Raw genomic sequence first — 17,803 nt, 5'->3', positions numbered from 1 at the left:
CGAAACGCAGTCATTACCAGAATTTAATGACTACTTTGTTGGTTAACAGCTCAACGTGAAGTTGAAGATTGTTAACACTCTATGAAACTTCTCGTTAAGTGTGCTAAGTTTTTATTTAAACACACTTGGATCGCAGCTGGAAAGCTGTGGGGGGAATCAGGCCTTCCCAAGTGGCTAATGACCAATTTTTTTCCATCACTCAGAACACAGGGCACATTCCTTTATGTTTACATAATAGCTGTTAACTACAGATGGCTGGTGCCACCCAATTTTGGTACTTTGTGTGACCTTAACCATCTACTGTATCTCTTGATTTTCTTTTGCTGCTGAGATTTTGTGGAATAAGAGAAGTTTATCTTAGAGCCTTTTGGAGAATCCAGACAAGAAGACATAGTAATTACCACAGAAATTATTAGTAACACAAAAATTGTAAGTACCTTTCCAAATCCCATGACAACCTCTGCTGAATCAGATTTATTCTGATGGGCCAGAAAGGGAATCATTTTACCTTGTCAGGTGGGAGGCCTGGGAATTGGTCTTACAAAGTCTACTGAGATAATTCAGCCTAGGGACATTAGCTGGAAAACAAAGTCATATCTCTGAGTTAACAGCAATTTTTCTTCAGAACTGCCTGTGACAAGCAACCATATTCCTTTGTTTCATGCACTAGCAGAGATGCTGCTGTGTTTATGGTTAACAATAACTTTCTGGACAGGTAGTAACATTTCCAGTGCAACTGAAGAACCCTTAAATTAGTGGCACGGGTCAGACTTGCTTAAAAGCAGCAAAGAGAGAGAGTAACTGTCATGATGTTGTATATGCGTTTGTTGACTTTGTTGAAATGCCCACAACAGTCATGGAGTCAGACAAATTCCGCCTAATCAACCCGATAACTTATTATCAAAAGGATCTATTTCTTTGTCACGTCTGTCAGGGTAATCCGGAATTCATTATCATATTAATGTCCTGACTGGGCTCCTCTGGACCTCTGAGTTTTGTTTGTTGAAGAGCTTCCTGGGGCGTTTGGAGAAACAAAGCGCACTCTCTGGAACATGAGGCGTACAGATGGGCCCAGGCTCTTTGTTCCTCTCTGCCTGGGAGGCTGTTATGGGAAGCAGCCAACCTGCAGTCTGTCACAGTGAACATTGTCAAGTCATTGTGTACTTTTAATTGTTACTATGTACATGGAATCTGAAAGGTCGCTCTGGATATATAGTACAAGTGCACAGAGCCCTTTGCCAGACCAAACAGCTGTCCTGTGGTGTTCCCATATTCAGCTCCAGTCACCTTTCCCTCATTGAAGGATCCTTCTGACAGAGCAATTAAAACATACGATTTATTACTAAACAGTCAATAAGGAAATCTTAGAAGTGCACTCTTTCACCACTTCACTGTTTCCCATGTGGCTGTCTTAACAGGTCCTTTTATATTTAAGCAATTATTTCTGCCCCAATGATATTACAGACCCGGCAAGATTAATTAAAGAGCCGACAGGAAAGTACAATAACAACCTCAAAATACAATCAGAGAGGTCAAATTGTATACCAAATTCTGCACTTAGACACTCCTAGATAAAATAAAACTCCCTAAATTTGGCTGGCCTGAAAGAGATGAACTATATTCTTTTCTTTATTTAAGATACATGAATATTTCTTTAGAAGACTTGTGTAGCTTCTCATTTTTATCCGCAACATAAAAGAATGAGTCCTAAAGGAAAACGTAATTGTATATGGTGTGAATAATCCTTGGCTGTAGAAGTGCTACTCACCAGGGAGTCTACAAACCATGTTAAGTTTAGATATGCTAATATTTGTTTTCCCATCCTGCACCTCAACTTTTGTTTAGAAAAATATGAATGCTTGCTAACTACAGTTGAACACTAATAGGATGGTATTTCTAAAGCTTTGTAAAGTAAATGAGTTTTCTCAATATTTTTATACATACAAATTCAATAATTAATAAATACTTAAAAATTATTAGGTTTAAGACAAAAATAAAGAGATTTCTAGTTCCTGCCTACTCTGCTTATCCCAGATGGGCAAAATACGAGAAAGCCATACAAAAGTTGTTGTGAAGAACATGGTCGTTCCCATACAACTGTCCTATATTAAAACTTGCTAGTGGGTAATTTCCATGTTGTATATATGTAAAAAGTAATAAATATGTATGTAAAGCGTATTTATACATGTGCGTATATGGGGAAAATACTATATTTAATGTCCTTAAAAATAGAATTTAACACTAAAAAGTCAGAGATAATAAACATGAATAAACTTTAATCCATCTTCTAAAGTATTATATAGGGAGTTCTTCATGATTAACAGAATGATTTGTAATTCTGAGGGCCTTGTACTCCTGAAAATGTACCTCTAGTTGTATACTGAAATGGGTATTTAATTTGGTACTGGTTTCCAACGCTTTTGGGGGAGTGGGCTCCTTTTCCTCTTTTCTTTCCCTTTTTGTTTGTTGGGGTTTTTTCTGATGTTTTTGTTCTCTGTTCCTTCTTCTTAGAGAATCACAGAATGACAGAATCACAGAACGGAAAGGTTGGAAGGGACCACAGTGGGTCATCTAGTCCAACCTTACTGCTTGCATAGGGTCATCCTAGACCACATTGCACAGAATTATCCTTATCTTATCTTTACTTCCTCCCTTTTATTTTCCTTGAATATGAAACACCAAAAAAAATCTAGTTTAGTATTGTAACAACATATGATAATGAAAATAACCTTCAGAATTTTCCAATAGCCATTTCAGAAATCCATTTATGATAATGAGATATATTTTTATGATACCATTGTCATTTTTGTTATTAGTATTATTGTTATTCTTCAGTGCTTCCTAATGATCCTATTTATAGAAATGAAAACAGTGAGACTTATACAATTCAATTTGAGAAATTTATTATGATGAAAGCCTTTCCAGCTAACATTACTAACTGCATTTCTCAGTCACTCTTTTTCTACACAAATAATAATATACATTTATTATTTGTTTAGGTGTAGTAGTAACAACTCAGCTTCCTACATCTCCTGTACCAGCTGGATGAAGATCACTAGCAGATCACCTAAGCCTGCAAATTCTTTTCATTGCCCTGGAAAAGTCTGAAAACCCTTGCTTTCCTGGCTCCAGATTTAAACCAATTGTTCTGTTACTCAGATCACTGTGGGTAACTGTGGCAGTTTGAGCCACATTAGAAATCCAAAATCCAATTTCCAGGCTTCCCCACCCCTTCCCACAATTTATCCTAACACCGAAGAGAAAACTTTCAGGCCAGAGGCTTCTATAGGGGAAGGGGAAGTATTCACATTTATTAACACAAATAAATATACTGTACAAACTAAAAGCAAATATATATATATATATTTTATATATATATATATATTACACTTCTATCAGTCCCTTCGAAGCTTCTCCTTTTAACTTTAGTCCAGGAAAAGCCTTTTCAGGTTGATAAGTAACCAGTCTCTCTTGTTCAGGTCCCTGAACACTCCCTGCTCACCAAGCTGCAGCTGTTTGTGGAAGTCCTTCCTTCCACCCGAAGTCCAAGAAGGTGGCTCTGACTCCTTTCCTCCTTGGTCCTGTGTCATTTCTGCTGTGTGATCTCTCTGTCTCAGTCTCATACCTCGGTTCGCTGCTGCTGTAGTGTAGCTTATCACAGTAGGCGTTTGGAATCTTCATTCCTCCAAGTCAGTTTTCAGCTGCCCCCAGTAAAACCTCAGCAGGGCAACTCCCGAGCCCTTTGGCCCGTCTCCAATTTCACCTGGGATTCTTCTCCCTAGCGCCGAGCTGTTTCGTTATCAGCCCGTCCACTTGGCTCTGCTTCAATGCTGAGCCTTGCACCACTCCCACTAAACAGTGAGAGGGAAAAACAGCCCCCTTCTGCAGCCTGGCTGCAAAAGGGGGGAAAGAAGAAGAGGGCCTGGCCGCAAGGCCTGCCTCTCTCTCACTTACCAGTTGTTTGTGAGTCGTGTCCTTCACAAACACTCACTCACTCCAATGCTGTCTCTAACTCTGGCCTAGGCAGAGTTGGGGGGCCGCAGGGCTCCCCTCTCCCCCCCAGGAGTGGGAGGAAGAAGGAGCCCAGCCACCCCCTGGCCTTCTACACCCACACACAGCAGACAGCAACAGAAAAACTGCCAACAGCTTCCAGTGCTGTGTATATATGATTTTTAGCAGAAGCGAACAAGATGAGTGGTGATTGTCTCTCCAGGGAACGCTGCCCTGGCACCCAATCACCTCTGAGCCCCCGACTCTCGGGGGGACCAATCTTAACTGATGACAGTAACTTACTAGTAACACAGAGAAAGAATGAAAAATAACTACAGAAGCTCCAGCACTAACTGCTACAACAGTCACCTCCCAAGCTGGAGTTTAGATGTTAGTTTATAGTAATTCTTACTCCAGTTTCATTAAAAGCTCTTCCTGAATAAAGCATAGGTAGTTTACTCCTCAAACTGGGATTGTGTCTGAGTACTCCAAAGAAACCGTCAGGTGGCCTAACGTGTAGTGGCCTCACTATAAATAATCTAGCAGTGAGTTTTTATTTAGAAGTTCTCAGTGCTGATCAAGAAAACTCTGCGGGCACAGTATTACACATACAAGGCAAAGCAGGGCAAAGCAGAACCTATGTAATGGTTGAAGGAGTGGGTTTTAATGATGCATTTCTATTCAATACACTTTTTACAGAATTTCAGCTCAGACTATTTTCTTAACATTTTGTTTTTTCTCAAAAGAGAAGCAGAGAGAAGTCTGACCAATAGTAAACACATACATCATGACAAATAGTTCCATGTCATGGGCTGTTTTATTTCACCTTAGCCTTCCCCTGGAAAACTCCATGGAGTGAAAATTCACCGTGAGTAAATCCTTGCTGAAGTTGATAAACCTAGGTCTTAGTCCATGGGAGACCATACTCAGTGGAAATAAGACATTTCCCTTCCTTGAAAAGTTCTTCATAGACCTAAATCATTTTTTTTCAGAATATATTTTGTATCAGTCTACAACCCTTTCAGATCACCTATTTTTTTCAGAGAATTGATAAAAGTCAATAATGAATAATTATAATATCTAGAATTATACCCAGTATGGTAGCCTGCTATAGCTTACCATAGCCTTAAATTCACATTGTGACTGCCCTGCTGTTGACAGTTCATAACTGTAGTGTTCTTCAACATTTCTTTATGTGAGGCTTTTTTTATTTTAAGTAACTCTACAAATAGCGAACACTAGAAGACAGCTACCAGGAGATCAGCACCAGTACTGCTGATGTGCTGTACTGCTTCATGACAGGATGTGAGTACGCAGGAGGGATCCTGGGGTGCACTGTTGACCACAGGCTGCCCCAGGTGTCCTCTGCTTCTCCCCTTTGCCTGTCCCCAGTAGGAAGTGATGCTAACACAGCCCTCCCCTGAGCCAATCTGGGCGGGCAGACAGGATGCCGAAAAGAAAGAAGGGAATATTTTTGTCAGTTTACTCCACTGACCCAACCCTCTGGGGAGCTGGATGAGCACCACTGCCAGGACAAGAGAGTAGAAAGGCACACATAGCCAGGGCCGTGAGGAAAGGCAGGGAAGAGGGAAGATTGTCTGGTGGCAGTTAGCTGTCAGATCAGATTAGCTGTATCATAAAATAGTGTGTTATGGCACAGCTCCAACGTAAACCCAAGGCCGAAACACTTGAGCGGGATGAGGAAGCTTATTTGTATGCTTCTGTATTCGAGACATGATTCCACTGTGCAGTGGATTAGTGAGCTGATCTATGCAAAAAGAAATATAAAGCAAATGAAAACAAAATGTACAAAAAGGATTATTATTTTGAATACTTTGTGTTTTGGATCCATTTTGCACCACTACACGCAGTATCATTATACCACAAGGGACAGGAAGATGGGGATAGGGATGTCTTCAACCAGTGCTGATACACAAAATCCGTTACTGTAAAACTAAAGTCCAGGTACATTTGCCCTTATAACTAAACAACGGTTTGGTTCCCTGATTAGGAGTGTCAATCATGCTGCCATGAGTATATTTCTGTGGTGATTATTGCATCTAGGAATATTTCACTTTATCTAAAATTATACTATAGCTGAAAAACAATTAATGAAATGGGATGGATTTCTTAAGTTGAAAATCACTTCTAAAACAATTTCAGATGAGAATGAAGCACTTGTTTGAACAGTGATGGATGCTGACTGAATTTTCTTAATTCACTGTACATATACTGTAACTCAATAGCACAGACACCATTTCATAATTTATATTAATTTATATGATGTGAAAGCCAATATTATTAGGTAACTAAAATAATTGTACAAATATCGTCCATTATAATATAATTGTAAGAGTCTACATAAAATAGATTTTTTTTCTTTCTCATTCTTACTCTGATTTTTATAAATAAGGTCCCAAATTGATCCAAAATTAACAATCTCCCAAGTATATAAGAAGCTCATAAACAATACGTTTGTCTCAAAACTGGAGGAATCATAAAATAAATAAGCAATAAGCAGAGAATATGTTGTAACATTTTTGTAACGCTGATGCACACATGGGTTAGCAAAGAACTTAATGACCATTTTACTCTAGTGATGTGGCTTTTCACAGCTGAAAACCCATCAGAAAACAGCCTTTCCTCAAATTTTTCGCATCTGTTTAGAAGTGTCTTAGAAGTGTCTGAAGCCACTATTTCTTGAGCTTACAAAATATGTGTTGATTTTTGTCGCTGTTCATTAACCTGAGGCTTAACTATTCCTCTTTGGAAAAGCATCCAGCTTGTCTTGCTATCAATGCTATTACTTCAGTTCCACTGTTTTTCTCTTCATTACTGCAAATCTTCTATATTACAAATCTTCATTTTCCTTTGTATATTCTCCCGAAAATGTAGTTTGATTTTTTTCCCCCTTCACAAATAGTACCCATCAAAAGTTGTCATCCCTCTGTTTTAGCTTTTTAGCTTCCCACAAACAGAGCTGGATAACCTTCCACATGTGCATCTGCTTAGCATGGAATTGGTGTTGTTGACACAGTGAGGACAGGGACAGTCAGTGGTGTTCCTGCCTGGAACAAAGAGAGGAAAGGCAGACACAAACTAGGCTGAACATCAACTTCTGGGAAAAATTTAATTTTCAAGGAAGCAGAAGAAGAGAGGGAACTCTGTATTTTGCTGTGCAAAGGGAGGGCAAAGAACCCATTTCTGACTAGCTAAGACTGAATGGTAAAGAATAGACAATATAACATATATTTTCCATTTAAATATTCCTCATGCAAATATTGAGGAGAAATGGAAAATCCCCAACACATGAACAGTGAGCTCTGAAGCTACTTTCCTGTATTTTTCTGTTGTCAAATTAGCCTCTTGGACTTTTGTTTCTAAGACTTTGTAATGGAGTATATTAAAAAATTAGAAGGGAGGCTTTATGTAGTTAGCATATAGATGGTTGTATTTTTATTCTAAACCATGTTATAGATCCACAGTGAAATTACGTGAAAATTAGAGGAATTAGGTAAAATAGATAAATTAATAATGTATATACATACATATTTCCAGTTAAAGGTTAAAAACCAGACTTAATAATGCAAAAAAAGCCAAGGTCAATACATGGTATACAAATAAACCAAATGTTCATAAATTACAGCAAGTTACATTAAGACACATGTTGTGAATAAGAATGAAAGATTCTGGTATTCAAAATAGTTTGTGTTGAATATCATTGAATCATATTACTTTACAAATATTTCTCACTAGGATTGCGGAGTTAAAATGTATCGTGACCCCTTTCCAGAAGACATTCTAAGCTATTGTATATTATAAAATATTGCACCATTCTTAAAGTATAAATAAATAAATGGTATTTGTTATGCTAGTCACAATGCTAATGCATAAAGGTCCCCACTTTTCAATTTCCTGATTATTACTTTTCCAATTTATCTAATCTTTAAAATCAAAGATGAATTCTTTGCTGAGCATTCACCCTCTCATATTTTATTTAACTTCATCCTTGTTTCTGCTTTGTGTCTGCCAGCTACTGTAGTTTCATTTCACTTCAATCCATTTGCTGTCTCAAAAAAAAAAGGGGGGGAAGAAAAAGTAGATAGATATAAAGACAGAGAGAGAGAGAGAAAGAGTGGGGGGAGATGGAGAGAGAGGAAATTTTCAGTGGACAAAATATATCAATTAAAAATTAGGTTAAAAATAGTCTTTCATGTGCAGTGGATGTCCCTGAGCTAGATTAACATTGCTGTGAGCATGTTGCACTAGTCAGTTCATTGCCTGAGGAAAGTTTGCGGGCAAAATTCATCTGCACAGCTAGCACACTTGAAAGACTCAGGCACAGGGCTGTGTTCATGGACTGGCAACAACAAAACACCTGCTTGAAGTTGAGACAGAATAGCAAGCTGGATGGAATTCAAAAGAACCGGATGATAATCACACCCTGATTAACAGAAAAGTGAATTACTGTAGTCCTTTGTCAATAGCTGGCCTATTTGCATACTATCTTGCAATGCCCAACAGGTTAGAACTTTTTAGTTACACATGGTCAAACATTAAAAAATGGAAGGAAAAAACTTTATGCCTGTGCAACTCAGACACATTGCATGCATATTGTGTGTGTTACATCTTTTTAATACTATCTAGTCTGATATTGGCAAGTATACAGATAACTCCACCCACTCTCTTTCCTCCTTTTCCCATTTCTCCCACCTTCCAAATATGCCAGGCAAACAACAAACACAGCCTGTAATTTTGTTTGGCACAAGTGTTTTTAATATATTTGACAGCAAACAACTGTATATTAAACCAATTTGTTTCAGCAGATGAAAGTGAGTAATTTTTGATTCAGTCCATTAGAGCTGCTCTTGGCTATGTGAACTTTTTGAGGTTTATCAGCAAAAAAACCCTGTAACAAACTACAATGCCAGAACATAAAACATGGAATGTACTACCTTAATTTCATACTGGATGCCTTTTGTTTCATAATTGAGTTTTCTGCGCATAATCTGGGTTTTATTTTAGATTAGTTTAAAAACTGAATGTTGTCATGATAAAATGAGCACCTCTGTATTCATATCTTTACATTGCTAATAAGGTAGGGAGGCATGTCAAAATGGAATTAGAAAATATAATAAAGCCAAATTACTACTGCTGCTTGTTGTTTTCCTTTATGTTATAAATTTAATATTGCTACGTAGGTATTTATTAAAAATGTCTTCTATTACTGCAGTATAAGCAAAGTCCTGCAGGACCACATCTTCCATTTATTCAAAGAATAGGCAAAGCGCAGATTGCCAGTGCTGTATATAACACCTTCACTTTCCCTGGCAATATCTCTCCTTTGTAGGAAAGAGTATGAGAGGAAGTGACCTCATGGGATCATTTCCCTACTGTAGTTGAGTTCAAATATGTCATTGTAAATATTTCTATCTTGTTCTTAAAAATGTTCACAGCTAAAGACTATAGTCATAGAAGATATTTTCAAAAAACCACATAAATCTCCATTATTTCAATTTAAATGTAAGAACACTTTCATTGCTCCTATGACTTCTTATACTCCTCCATCTTGGACAAGGAAAAGAGATTATACTATTTCTCATTGCAATAACCTTCCATTTGTTAGAAAATTGCTGATTTGTCTCCACTTTCTTCTACAGCTTGATGAAGACTGGGTACTTCATTCTTACCCCATTGATAATGCTTTGTAAGCCTCTGAATTCCATGTTTCTCTCTTGCATATGATCTCCAACTGGTCCTCTGAGGGTTTAAAGGTAATACAACAGAAAGATGTCTGATAGGTTTCTTGTTCCCCTTTCTTGTTTACCAGTGATATAAACATTGTAATTCTGAATTTAGTCTAACGAGTCTTGTAATCTCTTTCTGCAAAATTTTCACATGACTGATTTTCCCCCTTTACCAGTTTTACAACAGATAACTACTTCCCTTGTATAAATATGAATTTATTCTTTTTTTTGCTACCGTTTTTCTAGTGTTTCAAGACAATTTTACATTTTCTTCCTGCTTTCTGAAGCTTTTCGGTTGTGTTACTTCCCACTAACTTACTAAACATTCCATCATCTATGTCACAAAAGGAAATCTTGAACAGGACAATAAGAGATGATATGTTTGGTTTTATCACTGAAGGCTATCTTTGATAGCCTTTTTTTTGCTGATAGTGTAACATTTTTTTAAAAAACACGTCTTTCTAACTGGCTAAGGGGTCTAAATACCTTTAAAAGCCTTGCCTTATCTATAGTCATGGATCATATCCTTTTCATTAACCTCCATTCTATCAATCTATCTGTTCTGATCTCTCAGGAAGTACTCTCTAGTTTCCACTGAATCAGCTCTACTTCATCTTGGTGTTTGAATGGAAAAATCAAGAACTAGAATGGAAAAATCAAGTGCATCAATTTTCAGTTTAACTGCTAAATGTATCAGCTCTTTACTGTAGTATCTATCAAATCACTATTAAAAGATTTCCATGAAATTCAGGAAAAAAATAAAGTCCAGTGTCATGGTTTGAGATAGCCCCAAAATCTAAATTCCCTAGTCCTAACCTCCCGTCACATCTCAATCCAATCTGAGATGGGTTTTTTCCCAGACAAAACACACCAGACTCCAAATGGGGGGAAGGGAATATATTACAATGACTGTACATATAAATATTATAACACATTATACACACGATCACAACTATCTCTACCATGACATAAGTATTTAAATGGACCAGATCTCTTCTCCCCTCCAAATAAAAGTTCAGGAGGGAAGAAGGACAGATCCCTTCCACATTTAGGGTAGCAACTCCTCTTCTGTCTTCCATGCAGCAGTTGCAACTGGATTGTTTTAGCTGGATCTCTTTTCAATACACACAAGGGGGTCTCCAAGCCCCTTGGCTCTCCTTCGACTCCAAGCGAAGGCCTCACCTGTGGACTGTGTAGTAGGGACAAAACTCGCTTCACCACAGGTATATCACGAAATGCAGGGGCATCTTTGTGAAAGTCCCTTCCTCAGGGGATTCACCCCTGAGTCAGAACATCTTGGGCAGCTTTCAGTTGAAAGTCTTTGCCTCAAGAGTTCCACCAGAACTCCTGTGCTCTGTCTCAACTGCCAACGTGGCAGCAGCGGGGGGGGGGGAAAGCAAGGTCACCCCCCTCTGCATTCCATCTGGCTGTCCCGGTCCAGCTCCGGGACGTCTTTGAGCTTCTTAGTTCCTCTCTCTCCGGTGCTGCAGCATTCCAAAACTCCTCTCCTAAATAGGAGTCCATGTCCCTCCTTTCCCAGAGGTCTCAAGGGAGTTTGGGGGGTCTGGTTCAGTTCTTACCCCCAAAACTCTGTCTCTCTGCTGCCGGCTCTCTCTCTCTCTTTCCAGGAGTTCCCTGATGCTGCCCAGGGTGGAGAAAACATCTCCCAGCATAACTACAGACACTTAGCTCAGTCTAACACTGTTCCAAGTCTCTGCAGTCCCCCCAGTCGGGAGTCGGGGGGTAGAGCCCTCCAAGGGGCTCCGAGCCCCTTCCTCGTGGCTCACAACATGGCCACCTTTCCTACAACCACCAAACTACAACTCTTCTCTTCCGTTTGCTTGTGGTATGTTTACATTTTGCAGGAGCGCCCATTTGACAAAACTTCAAAACTTCCAGGGGTTTACCACCCCCTGGGGTTTTACCACTTTTTCTTGACTTCAGGGGGGAAAACTTGGTTTAAACCACTACATCCAGTTACTCTGATGCATGGTAGAAACTGATTGACTATATTTTTTCAAATGTCTGAGATTTCTTCTTTATTTTTTCCAATCATATTAAGGATTGATAGAATGTTGTCACAAAGAAGGTAGAAATCCATTATTTTTCATTTTTGTTTTGACAATACTTTTCTGATGATTAGAATTTTTCACATGATGTAGAACAATCTCATCAGAAAATAGCTTAAACCAAAGCCTTTTTTTTGCAGATATTACTCTGCAGTATCGGTTTCAGAGCTCAACCAAAGCTTCTAAACAGCTTAAATGGCAAGTGTTGCTTGAGAACATGGGCAAGTGAATATGACACAGGAAAAGGAAGTCAAAGATGAGTGTCACACTTTATGACTGAATGCAGAAATTGCTCATGCTTCATAATTTGGGGAAGTGGGTTGTTAAAGAAAGGTTATAAGGAAGAGATATTAATAAAGTGTTTGTGCCTCCTACCTCATAGCCATTAATGTAACACTGACATTATTTAATGTCATTAAATGTCATTTGATTTGATGCCATTACTACAGCATTTAATAATGGGTTAGAGGAGATAAAAGATGTATCTACAAATCTGTGTTGCTTCAGTGGCAAGATGATCAAAGGAAAGGATGCTTGGAAATACCTAGTAGATATGCCAGTGTTGTTATATTGATTGCAAAGAACTGTGTTTTGAAAATTAACATATGAGGTGGTTTTAAAATCAATGGCATTGCACTGTGACATAGATTTCCACACCAGCTACATAGGCTCAGCAGAAATATCTGTACCATATCACATTGGCTCTCCAACATGCAGCAAACCCATCAGGTATCCAACTATTGTCTTCATATTGCCATTATAGATTGTATTTATAAAACAAAAAGTCATAATATTTCTCATTTTGAGATGAATGCTACAAAAATAGCTCTAAAGAACTTGCAAAAGTTACACTTTTGCAGCATTTGTGTAACTCTGTCTAGCTCTTGACCTATGTTATTTCATTTTTAGGAACTAAAGTTACAATTTTCATCACCTATTGGTGCCTTCTCCACAAGTTTTCTGCAATTTTTTAAACAAAACAAAACAAAACAGGCTTTTAGAGTAAGCCATGGTTTGAATGCCTACTTCTGATTAGCTCCAAAATACGATTTTTCTCCTCACTGACTAATTCAGCTGATTAGTATTGCTTTCCTTCACCTCATTCTGGAGCTTGTGGAGCAACTGTCTGAGAGGCAGTCAAGTATGTCTAAAATTTACTATATTTATTGATAAAAACTTTTTTAATAAAATGCAGTACTGAAACACCTATGTGCAAAAATATGCCCCAGGTGAAGAGGAGCTTCTCTTTTTTCAGGAACTCATTCAGGAGCTGAACCACTGCTACAATACAACCTTGTTCTCCATCTATGTTTTGTAACATAGCATTTTTGCCCCATCCCTGGAAGTGTTGAAGGCCAGGTTAGATGAGGCCCTGAGCAACCTGATCTAATGGGTGGCATCCCTGCCTCTGGCAAGGCTGTTGGAACTAGATGAACTTTAAGGTCACTTCCAACCCAAACCATTCTGTGATTCTATGACTGCTGATAGCCATACAAAACCAAGACAGCAGAAAATTCTGGAACAAACACAACTACTGTGGGACTTCTAAGAGATAGTACTATCAATATTACAACAGGCGCTGTTACCGACCTTTGCAAGACCTAGAGATGAAGATACCCGTACACACTGTGATATGCACTCTCTTGTAGCCATCTCACAGTATTGCTTCCAGATTGCTTTCCTGGCCTGATTTAATCCCAGCAAATATCAAGACTCAAGTATTCGTGTGAGCTGGCTTGCTTTGCAACATCGGATTTTACTTGGAACTGTGGCTGTGCTTATTCGAATGGGTTGAAATTATCCTAATGGATGTGAGCTCTACTACTGGCATTATCAGATTCCTGTGTACACTACTTTTCCATCACTCGAAGCTGTGAAACAAAATTTTCAACTGATCAGCTTTTCCTTAACTTCATAAAAGTCACATATGTAGATATTTGGGTCATACAACACATTACCTTGTGCCTGTTAATTAAAAATTGTTACCACTCATTCCAGATTTCACCTATCCTTCCACATTTTAAGTATTCTGGCTTGGAGAGGGAGTGATAGTCTAACCATGAAAACTAAGATGCTCAAGGCACTGGCCGTGGACATTGTTCAGATAGCGTAGCTATCAGATATATTCAGATATATCACTTATATATCTGAATTTTATTTACTATTGGACTGTTCTTTTAGGCACCCTAACCCTTGTGAACTTCCTTCTTTTTCTACAATATCTACAGGGGGTAACTCCTCTGAAGTCCTTGAGTCAGCCTGAGTTTGTAGACATCTGTGTACTGCCTTGTCAAATTGAAGTTCAAGATCAATTTCATAGAGTACGGAGTGAGTTTTGTCCCCATTTTTGAAGAGCCAGGCCCATTTTCTTACAGGGCCCTTGCCCAGAGACACAGATGCAGAGGCATTTAAGGATAGTGGAATATCAAGGAAATGGGGCTTCAGAAAAGACTGTACAGGGAATGTAAAGTCTGACATGGAAGTGAAATTCTACCATCTTCGTCCCTATACCAGAGGCCACAGCAGAAACCACTTCCTACCACAACAAATATTCCACCATGTCAATGATACATGTCTTATGTCGGATTTCTGGATTACTGTAGCCACATAAACACAGAACCTGAATTTCTCTGATGTAAGGTAGACTTCTACCTCATCTATGTGCAGTCTGATAACTCATTTATTTGCTTCCCCACCTGTACTCACTAACGCAGAAAGATTTGAAATGTTCTTACACATTCTTTTGGAATAACCCCAGAAGAGAATAAATTAATAGCTTCACTTTTAAGTGACTCGTATTTCTATACTATTACAGATTAATTTCTTAAAAGCTGTGAAATAATCTTCTTCCTCAGCAGATATTCAATGTAACTAGTATTCAAATCTGTGTGTTGGACTCCTGTTGGTTCACTAGCCACAGTTAAATGCATTTTGTTGATAACTCAGCATGCATAAAAAGCTCAGAATTACAACTGTGACACCTATGAAAATGTACAGAGGCGTATGAGAGCCTATAGCAGTTGCATATTAATGGAGTATAGGTGCATGTATGTCTGAACTCTAGCATGGACATGAATCCAGTTCCATATCAAGCCATTCATTGCCTCTCTGAGTCCAAAAGTTTCCCTGTTTTTTTCCTCCTGCAGCTGCTTGTCTAGTTAAAGATAATCTCTATCCAGGTTTCTGTTATTCGGAAAGGTATCTGGAAAATCAAATGTGAGTTTTGGAGAATATCTAGTTGTTCAGCAAAGATGGCAGTCAGGATTCTCTAACCTGTTACAGATTTTTTTGATGACTTTCTCTACTGTAAGAAAGATATATCCAGCTATTTTAGAGCTCGTACCACATGCTTTCCAGTCATAATACTCTTTTTGGAAATAGTTATGTGAATAATGGAGAAATGCATGAAAAATTTGTATATTCAGTGCAAATCACTGTATGAGAATTATTCACTTGAATGAAGAAAATACACTCATTTAATTTATTTGATTATATTCAAACTAAATTTACGCTGTGAAGTTCCATCTATTTATGCTATGACTGAATTTTGACCTTTCCACGGGAAAACATTTCAGCAGTCCAAGTAACCATAAGAATTTCCTGTCATCACATAGCAATAAAGTACAAATAGTGCTGTGGAAATTTTCTCTTCCTTAGTATGGTCATATTCACAAGAATACAAGAGTCCAAAATCTGTCACTACGCATCTTTGCTAACTTTTGAGTTATGTCTTGACATCTGAGCCAAGAATAAACTCTTTTAACTAATCAATTAGCAAAAAGAACTCTTTTTTTTTTTTTTTGAACAAATGTAGTGCATAGGAGCTATGCAGATGGTTTCTCAGTTCTGAGGTAGTGTGCGAAGTGAGTTCATTCTTGACACTTGTTATTCTAGACGTGCAAAAACTCTTAAGTTAACAACCAAAATGAATCAAAGTAGTATGGAGTAGCCCACAGATGTAATATTTCACAAGGAATCTAATTGTTTTTCATTTTAATCTCTGTAGAAGAAGATATGCTTAAGAAATGCAGACAGTAGCACCAGATCATCACAAAAAAAAGAGTCAAGTGAAAAGGAATTTTTTCCTTCAGATCAATCCACGCAATAGTCCATTCACACAATTAAAAAGAAAAAAATAGCTATAAAGAAGAATAGGAATCACTCCTGTCAGGAAAAGTAGTGCTTTCACTTAATTTCCTTATTGTTAGTCCTGCAGCGGGGGAAATTTTATATTAATTTATTTCACAGTTAATATTCAGGTAATTGGAAAAGATGCCACTTGGCCACCAGTACATACCTTTCACTTGCAAAGAAAGTATTCAAAACGAAAACTAGTTAGTCACCTTTTTTCCTGAAGGAACTAAATTAAACAACAACAATAACAACAAAAATAGAAGTAAACCAACCTGGTTCTTCTGGGATTGATAGAAATAAATAATTAAACTTTTTTCCTGTTATTTAAAATGCTACCTAATTATTTCCTTAGGAGCTTTGTGCATCTAGTATTTGATTTTCACTTTTGTTTTATTTGACTTTAAGAAGCACTAAACAGTCTAGGAAGAAAATCTTTTAAAAGAAATATTTATACTCAAACTTTAGAAGATAAAGACAATAGAAAGTGCAAAAATCAACTCAAATATCTTCAGAAATAATTTAATTCTCATGTCACTGCTGACTGACAGCTCTAATAAATTCCTACATTTTAAGCAGACTTACATTTCACATGCATTTGCTCTCCACTGCTGAGCAGAGTGGAACATCTATTGTCAAATGCATAAAATAACATTAGAAATGCAAACTTAATGTAGTCAATGGTAATGTGTTATTTAAAACTTATGAGCCTGAATAAGGGCTTATTTTCTCTAAATTGAAATTTATAGTTTCATTTTAAAGTGCTAACTTGAATATTGATAGGCTTTAGGCATGCTGTTATAAAACAGGAAAGAAAAACAAAGCAAGGAACTATGAGGCATAAAGCTGCTATTATGGTAATATATGGAAACTAATATAAAAAGTGGATCCTAGTTACCTGTACTAATAGAAAAAAAACATACAGTAGAATTTGTGCAACCGGTATAGGGAAGTCATACTTTCCTGCAATATATGTCAAATATAGGTTTAGAATCACAATCTTTAAACACAGATGGCTAGAGAATAATTTTGAAATAGCACCAAAGGAGGTGATAGTGTCATCTTTCCTTTTTAAGCTTTTTTTTAGTTTTTTTTTCTCCAGGTCCACTCTGATCAGTGAAAATAAATAAGAAAGCATTTCTCAGTTGCTTTCTGGAACCAAATTTTCTTGATACTGCATGGTTATACTATACATGGCTATAGGAAAGATAATTAAATTTACATTAAAAATAAATTTCCTTCAATTTCAAAATAAATATTAACTCTCTACCATATCTTGATTTTAAGGATAGTCTAAATCACTGAAGTTTTTTTCCACCTCATTTATTCAAACATATTATTGAGCCATATATACATCAAAAATAATGCAGTATAGCTCAGAGCTTACAGAAAATCGTACTTGAAAGTCTGTAGCACTTATCATCTCTTGATGCAAAAGTTTTAAAAAGCAGTAAATAGCTTATAAAATACCCTTAGAAGAAGTGTTTATGATGATTAAGAAAATTTGCTTAGGAGTTACCTAATTTTTCTGGTCAATTGCTGAATTAAGAAAAGAATTCAGTCTTCCAAATCCAATGCATGTCATTCGGTCCTGCAGGTGTGATTCTTCACACTAAAAATGCTAACCTCCAATATTGAAAGATGTGTATTTCATGAAATACAGGTAAGGACTCAGTAGAAAAACATATTTTTAAACAGCACAGACCAAACAAAACCAATTACAGAATCACAGAATATCTTGGGTTGGAAGGGACCTTAGAGATCCACTAGTTCCAACACTCGTGCCATGGACAGGAACACGCTCCACTAGACCAGGTTGCTCAGGGCCCCTCCAACCTGATCCAACACTTCCGAGGATGGGGCATC

The sequence above is a fragment of the Pipra filicauda genome, unplaced genomic scaffold, assembly GCF_003945595.2.
Source record: "Pipra filicauda isolate LSUMZ 115617 unplaced genomic scaffold, ASM394559v2 scaffold56_size3634133_pilon, whole genome shotgun sequence".
In the NCBI taxonomy this organism is placed as follows: domain Eukaryota; kingdom Metazoa; phylum Chordata; class Aves; order Passeriformes; family Pipridae; genus Pipra; species Pipra filicauda.
Note: the sequence above shows the minus strand (reverse complement) of the source record.